Raw genomic sequence first — 8,528 nt, forward strand, 5'->3', positions numbered from 1 at the left:
GAAACCAATTTGACAATAAATTTCATATATTGAAAAAAAAAGAGTATAAAAATAAATAAATAAATAAATAAATAAATACATACATACATACATACATACAGGCATGAAGGAAAAAAAATAAATAAATGATAGAAGTAATGAAGAAATGCCATCCTTTACAATTAATGGAAGGAAGAGGGCAAATTGGATGCTCACTTTTCTGAGCTACCTCATTGAGCAATTGGGTGGCCAAGTTACTGTCATATTGAGCTCCGTTTGTTTTATTAGAACTTCATCTTAGTCATATGCTAGCTTTGATTTTCTGACAGTCACTGACCGTCCAAGTGACTCATGGTTACACTTTCCTGCAGCACCTCTGGGCGCTATGGAGATATTTCCTATTTCCAAAGAAGCGTCATCATTGTGTTTGTGTGGATTGGTACCCCCAAGCAAACAGCGTGGGTCTACAAATTGAGCGAGTATTTCTTAGACAAAGATGGCCATTGTAGCCTCAAAGGAGCCGATTTATTTGGGTGAAGGGGGTATTTCGTGAGGGAATGACAAGCTGACATATATTTATTAATGTCTCTCGTACTGTGTGACAAAACCTGGCAGCGTAACTGTGAATGGAACAATTTGTCACCATTTCATGCAACCCTTTCATATGCAGAATTCCTGCCTTGTCCAAACTGCCTGAAGTGTGTAAGTTTTCTCAGAGATGTCTTGGGCAAAATTCCCACAAAATCCCCCTTATTATTTTCAAAGCTTTCAGCTCTTCTTTGTGCACCTGAAGTTGCTTTTTTTGTTTTTCCCATTCTCCCCAGGAGAATATATCTCTTTAGGAACATCCAGGAAATATGAGTTGAATTTTCAAAGAAAATTATTATACTTATATTGGGTATTTTCTTATAAAAATGTTAGTCAAATTACATCGATGAGCATTTTCTGGCGGCAGAGGTATTTGCAAGAATTGATTATCAGTGAGACTCTGGCCAGTGAATCGTTTTTTAGATAGCTGATTGCTATTTCTCAATGCTTCTGCTTGTGGCACAACTTCTCCTGTACCTAATTATTAATTCTATAATTTTAATTTTTGCTACTTGCCTCTATGGCATTGGGTTATAATTTTCATTCAGGTAAGACATGGAATGGAGCCCAAAGATGTCCCCAGAGGTTTTAGAAACTTAAATGAATGTAAATATATTTTTCATATATTTAAAAATATTTTTAGGACATTTTATAAAATACACACTTACACATATTTACCTATGTATATATAATTTAAAATATAAAATATGTATGCAATTTTGCAAAGATCAGATGTTTGACCAAAGACAGTATGGTGAAAATTTTAGGGAGGCAGAATTTGGCTCAGAATCTAACCACCAGAAAAGGCTGCCACAGAGAGGACTGCTCCAGGGAGCACTGGGTTTTTCCTTCCTAGAGATGTTCAGGCAGAGACTGGCCTCTTACTGAAGATACTGTGAAGCATTGCAGGTGTATACAGAAAGGTCCCTAAAGGCCCTTTTTGTCTCTGAGAATCCATGAAATAAAAATATCACTTGAGGGAAATTGAGTTTTGACTTCGTGTTGTTTTCAACAGAAAGGAAGTCTTCTGAGTAGGGGAGGGAAACATCATTAAATTTAACTGAATGCTGCATGTTGAGATTTGGACAATCTGTTTACAAAGCCTGGTATTTGTTGTCCAAATGTTTGTCTTAGAAGGGATCAGAACCATACTAGCACTTAATCATGCCTTTATCACTTAACTAGTAGTCTTATTTTTTTTAAGTTCGTTTACTTTGAGGGAGACAGCGAGCGAGAGGGAGCACCCATGCAAGTGGGGGAGGGGCAGAGAGAGAGAGAGGAGAGAATCCCAAGCAGACTCAGCGCAGAGCCCAATGTGGGGTTCCATCTCATGAACTGTGAACTCATGACCTGAGCCAAAATCAAAGGTTGGATGCTTAACTGACTGAGCCACCCACGCACCCCTTAACTAGTAGTCTTATTAACTAGTTTTTAGCTTTTTCTCTAAGTTCAGATGGCCATATCCTTCTGTTATGAGTTGATTTGTCTCCCCTAAAAGCTATGTTAAAGTCATAACCCCAAAACTTCAGAATGTGACCTTATTTGGAAATAAGGTTGTTGCAGATGTAATTAATTAAGATGAGGTCTTACTGGAGTTGCATGGGCCATACCCCAATACGACTATTGTCTTCATAAGAAGAAGGCCATGTGAAAACTTAGAGACAGGTCATGTGAAGATAGAGACAGGGATGGAAGAGCTGCATCTACAAGCCAAGGAACACTAAGGAATGCCAGCCCTCATTGGAATTTAGGAGAAAGGCATGGAACCAATTCTCCTTCACAGCCCTCAGGAGGAATAAGCTTGGCCAACACTTTGATTTCTGATTTCTCAACTCCAGAACGGTGAGAGAATAAATTTCTGTTATTGTAAGCCCCTCAGTTTATGGTACTTTGCTACAGCAACCCCAGGAAACTAATACATCTTCCTTATAGTCAATCACCTTTAAGAGCATCCTTATTGGGCTGGCTCCTTCTGTTGAGCATCTGACTCTTGATTTCAGTTCAGGTCATGATCCCAGTGTTGTGGGATTGAGCCCCATGCTAGGCTTTGTGCTGAATGTGATGTCTGCTTAAGATTCTCTCTCTCTGTCTCTCTTTCCCACTCTACCCTTCTCCCCCACTTGCTCTCTCTCTCTCTCTCTCTCTCTCAAAACAAATAAATAAATAAAAAGAGTGGGCTTATATTCTTTCAGAAATTTTCTTTGCATATGCATTAACACACACACACACACACACACACACACACACACACACATATATATATATATACACATACAAATATTCTTTTTCTTTCCAGTAGATATTGGGAGTATATCATACAGCTGCTCTGTACTTGGTTTATATTATTTATTTTTTAATTAACATAACTGAAGTTTTTTATATATCAATACACAAAGAACTACTTTGTTGTTTTGAATGGATGTATGCTAAGCCACTGCATGGATTTTATAACATATTTAACCTGTCCTCTACTGATGGCCATTCCAATTTTTTTAAATATGAACAATACTGCAACGGACATTCTTGGATGAATGCCTTTGTGAACACATAAATATGTATACAGGATAAGTTCCTGGTAGTGGAATATCAAGTCCAAGGATATATGCATTTTAAAACATGATACTTTTGACAACTTGTCTTCCAAAACAGTAGTTCTAGTCTACCTTTTCACTGGGAATTCCTGTATCTCAGAGCTGTTACCAACATTGTATGGGACCACACTTTTGATTTTTCCCCTATCTTTAACTGAGAGTGAGGTTACATACGTTCTCATTTTTTTTTTTTTTTTTGGTTGTTTGCATTCATTTCCTTAGAAATTAGCCAATTTTCCTAATGGGTTGTTCTTATTTATGTGTAGGACCTCCTTTTAAAATTTTTATTTCTTAGTGCCTGGGTGGATCAGTCAGTTAAGTGTCTGACTCTTGATTTTGGCTCTGGTCATGATCTCACAGGTGGTGGGATCGAGCCCCGAGTTGGGCTCTGTGCTGGCTGTGAAGCCTACTTAGGATTCTCTCTCTCTTCCTCTCTCTGCCCCTCCCCCACTTGTACTCCCTGTCTCTCTCAAAATAAATAAATAAATTAAAAAAAATTTGTTTCTTAGCCCTAATGAATTGGTGTCAGAGGGGGCTATTGCAGTTAGCAATTCTAAAACGTGAATGTTTGGGGGCGCCTGGGTGGCTTAGTCGGTTGAGCATCTAATTCTGGATTTCGACTCAGGTCATCATGATCTCACGGTTTGTGAGATCTGTACTGACAGTGCAGAGCCTGCTTAGGATTCTCTCTCTCCCTCTCTCTCTCTCTGCCCCTCCCCTGCTTGTGCTCTCTCTCTCAAAAAAAATAAATAAATAAATAAATAAACTCAAAAAAATAAAATAAATGTGAATGCTTTTGTCCTAAAGTGGCTTTTGTATATGGAAGAGACTAATCAGAGGTTTGCTTTTGCTTAAAAATTTAGCATTCAATTTGTTAAAGTTAAAAATCCAACTCTGTACTTCTTACTTAAGTTTTTTAAAATTCAGTTTCCAATTTTTTTTTTCTATTTGTAAAGCTAGATAATTTTAGTAACCATTTTTAGGGGAATTTTAAAAATAATGTTTATTTATTTATTTTTGAGAGAGAGAATGGGTGAGGAGCAGAGAGAGAGGGGAGAGAGAATCCTAAGCAGGTTCCACACTGCCAGTGCAGAGCCCGACTCCAGGCTGGAACTCATGAACTGTGAGATCATGACCTGAGCTGAAACCAAGAGAGGGACACTTAACTGACTGAGCCCCCGGCACCCCTAGGGGAATTTTGAAATGTGTATGATCACATTTATAGACTTAGTTGACTAAATTTCTGCATATATTTTGAGCTAATTTTGTTAATTTAATCTGCTCAGCTTCCTTTTTAAGTACATCAATTATCTGTCTGAAAAATTTCCCATGTAAGAGTCTTTAAAATCTTAAAAAAAACCACAGAAACATACTGATGTTTAATCCTGTTTCATATTCAAAGCTTTCATAAACATTGTGTGTGAGTTACAGATTGCAAGTCTATATCAACTATTTCATTATGCATTTTAAATTGGAATTATCTGGTCTCTCATTTTAATATCTCAAGTTCCCTTAAACATTAGTAGTATTTTATAATTACCAAACACAGATATATCACCTAGCCAAAAGCATTAGTAAGATTGTTTTGATTCTCTTAAACACTTCTATACTTAATTTTAAAGTTTTCTAGGGTTGACAAATGCAATCTCCTAAAGGAATTATGTCATCTAATATCATTTTTGGAGTTGCATTTCTAATTAGCTTGCTTGAAGTTACATAACAACAGAAATTTAAGTCAAGAGAGTCACTAAATCCTGATAGAACATTCTGATAGTTTACAACAGGGACTTCATAATTTGAAAGCTGGTATTTTAGTCCTCTTGCCTCGTGTCATGGAGGTCCACAGTCTGTTATAAGGACCTCATATCTTCTATCTAATTGATTATCTGAGAGATTTGGCCTTTTTTTTTTTTTTCCTTTTTTGAGTTTTAAGACAGAAGCTGTATATATGTATGTATAATCTAACTCCATAGGCAGTATAAGTTGATAGAAAGCTGCATTCTTTAAAGATGCTTCCAAAAATAACTCTTGTAGATATTAAAATATTCAAATCAACCTGGCTTTCTCTTACTATTCAGTTGCAACTTTCAAGGACATTCTACTGACAAAAAGAATGGTGCGGGGCATTGGTTACAACTCATATGTAGCCCAACTACTTTTGGCTAATCACTTGTGTAAAAGTCCTCATACACCTTGATAATATGGCTACCAAATGAAGGTCATATGCATATCCTATACACATATTCAAATGTATTCACAAAGACATTTATCCGGAAGTATCCATGGTGGCATTATCTATACTATCAAGATTGGAATCAGTCTAAACGTCCATTAATAGAGGACAGGTTATATCATCTATTAAAAGGCACTCAAGATCCTGCTTCACATTTCATAGGACTGAAGATGACCTATTTATTAGCTCTAAAGCTTTAGTTTCTGGCAAGCTCAGCACTGAATCCCCTGAGTCCTCACATCATGATACTTGGCTTGCTGGAGAACAACCTCAGCAGCGGCTGCCATAATACAGAGAAGGTAGGGAATGTGTTTTCATGGAAACACTCATCCTGATAATTCATTGCACCACCACCTGTACATTCATCTGCTCCACTTTTCCAAGATGTGATATTTGTGATGAAAGAATGTACAGCATTTGGAAAGGAGTAAATTTGAACATCCTTTCTCATGAGTAACGTTTTGGGACTATCGTCACTAGAGTCTGTTTTACTGTACAAAAAAATAAAGACCACTGAGGGAATAGGCACAGATTTTGCCTTCAGAAAGTTGTAATCAGAAGGAGGCATATTTATCTACTCTTTTTTTTAATATTTTATATATTTGTGTCTGAGAGAGAGAGAGAGAGAGAGTGAGTGGGGAGGGGCAGAGAGAGAGAGAGAAAGGGACAGAGGATCCGACAGCAGACACCCTGATGTGGGGCTCAAACTCACAACAAACGAGATCATGACCTTAGCCGAAGTCAGACACTCAACCAGGTGCCCCAAGAAATCTTAAAGTTAATTGTTGACTTCCCTCACTGCACAAATAAGGAAAAGGCAAAGGGGCTCCAGGTTCCGCTTATGGCAGCAGAGCTCTGAGCTGTAGGACCCAAGAATCCATGACCAAAGTAACAATAACCTATCCATTGTTACACCATTCTCAGGCCAATGAAGATAAATTCCAGTTTTCTGAATAATACATCAGAATTCAGGTACTGACTTTCATTAATGCCAAACAGAGATGCTTGAATGGAAATCTAGAAACCAATGGCAAAGGATTTTTAAAAAAAAAAAGCACCGGAGGAAAAATAAATAAATAAAAATAAATAAATACATAAATACATAAAAATAAAAAAAATAAAAAGCATCGGGAGTTTTCAGTTAACTACTGAGAGCATTTTATACTGAAAGCATTCTGAAATCCTCAGTAGTTAACTGATAAGAGCATCAGGGATCACTAGCAGGGTTTAAGGCAGAGAGGCCAGGGTCCAACATTTGCCACGTTTTTAAAATCTCACACAATATATAGCACACAATATGGTACTTTCAGTTATAGGGGAGTAAATAACGCCCTGAGATTTTATATAGACTTCTGCATTTCAGTGAATATCTTCCATCTGGATAGAAGAGTCACAGTTTAAAAAAGATTCTTAAAAGTCTATGCAGCTAGAAACAGGCATCAGTAATTGTTTATGGCTAAAATTCCTGCCTGGTGAAGAATGTGCCAGCAAGAAGTAACTCCTAAGATGTACGTGCTAAGTTCCCCCAACATTTCATCCACAATCCTGTCAATGCTTTATTCTTTTTCCTACAGAGATGGCAACTCTTTAATTAAAAAATAAGGATTTCAACAGAGATATGAATTACTGTTTTTGTAAGCTGTAAATATGCAGGTATCATACCAGACATGAAAATAGCTGCATTGGAAATTAAATAATTTCTCCCAATGAATTTAAGTATTGTTAATCACTGCTTATGCAATCCAAAGATCAAGGGGGTCATCTCTTTAGGATTTAAATAAAAAGCGTTTTTTTTTTCTCATTCCTTATTCTTATTGTTCCTCCCAATATTGGTGGTGTGGTGGGGGAAGAGGCTTTTACCCCTCCCCCGCAACCGCCATCAACTAAAGCTCTTTTGTGTCTGCTCCAGGCCTTTCTAAACTTGAATGAAGCCTGTTACTTTGTTATTTTCTAAAACCCTCCGCCGACTTTACTGAAGGTTTTGGGTAATGCAGGGCAGTTTTTAAACGTTTATTTATTTATTGGGAGGATGGGCAGAGAGAGAGAGAGAGAGAGGGAGGGAGAGAGAGAATTCCAAGCAGGCTCTGCAATGTCAGCACAGAGCTGGGCGAGGCTCTTTCCCTCCAGCCATGGGATCGTGACCTGAACCATCATCAAGAGTGGGTCATTCAACCTGCTGGGCCACCCAGGTGCCCCATGCAGGGCATTTCTATTGCAGCATTACAGATGACTTTAAATTGAGTATTGAAACTTCTGTTCATAAATGAGCCCCAACGTCCCCACCCCGGGCTCTCTCATAGATCCCCTGCTGTTTCTTTCTTTCTTTCTTTCTTTCTTTCTTTCTTTCTTTCTTTCTTTCTTTCTTTCTTTCTTTCTTTTTAATTGAAGTGTAATTGACACACAATGTTACATTAGTTTCAGGTGTACAACACGACTCCACAACTCTAGTTATGCTGTGCTCACCACCAGCTAGCTGCCATGTCACTATACAACACTGTTATAATACTAGCCACTAAGGGCGCCTGGGTGGCTCAGTCGGTTAAGCGACTGACTTCCACTCAGGTCATGATCTCATGGTTCCAGAGTTGAAGCCCCGCAGCGGGCTCCGTGCTGACAGCTCAGAGTCTGGAGCCTGCTTCGCGTTCTGTGTCTCCCTCGCTCCCTGCCCCTCCCTCTCTCTCTCTCTCTCTCTCTCTCTCTCTCTCTCTCTCTCTCTCTCCCCCTCTCTCTCTCAAAAATAAATAAACAATAAAAAGAAAATAATACCATCGACCGTATTCCCTGGGCTGTGTCATGGAGCCCTGCTTCTATAGGCCTGCCGCTTGCTGTGGGTTTTAACCCTTCCTTTTTCCTCTAAACTTCCTTCCCTCTTTACTTTTCTTTCTTACCCAATCATTGAATAACTGTTAGCTGTTTGTGAAGAACAGCTTATCTAATATGTTTTAAAAAAACCAACCTGCCATTTTATACATCATGTTTTTGCAGGAGGCTCATTTTTCCACCCAAAGAAACATTTCAAGGTATTTTCCTAGACAAAGATAGTTCCTCTCTTTAAGAGAAATTCTGCTGCCCACAATTACAGTTATATATGTATATGTAAGAGTAATAATTAAAATTATGGGTGTGCATATAACTTG

This window comes from Puma concolor, chromosome A1 (genome assembly GCF_028749965.1).
Source record: "Puma concolor isolate L17-30 chromosome A1, mPumCon1.1.hap2, whole genome shotgun sequence".
Lineage (NCBI taxonomy): Eukaryota > Metazoa > Chordata > Mammalia > Carnivora > Felidae > Puma > Puma concolor.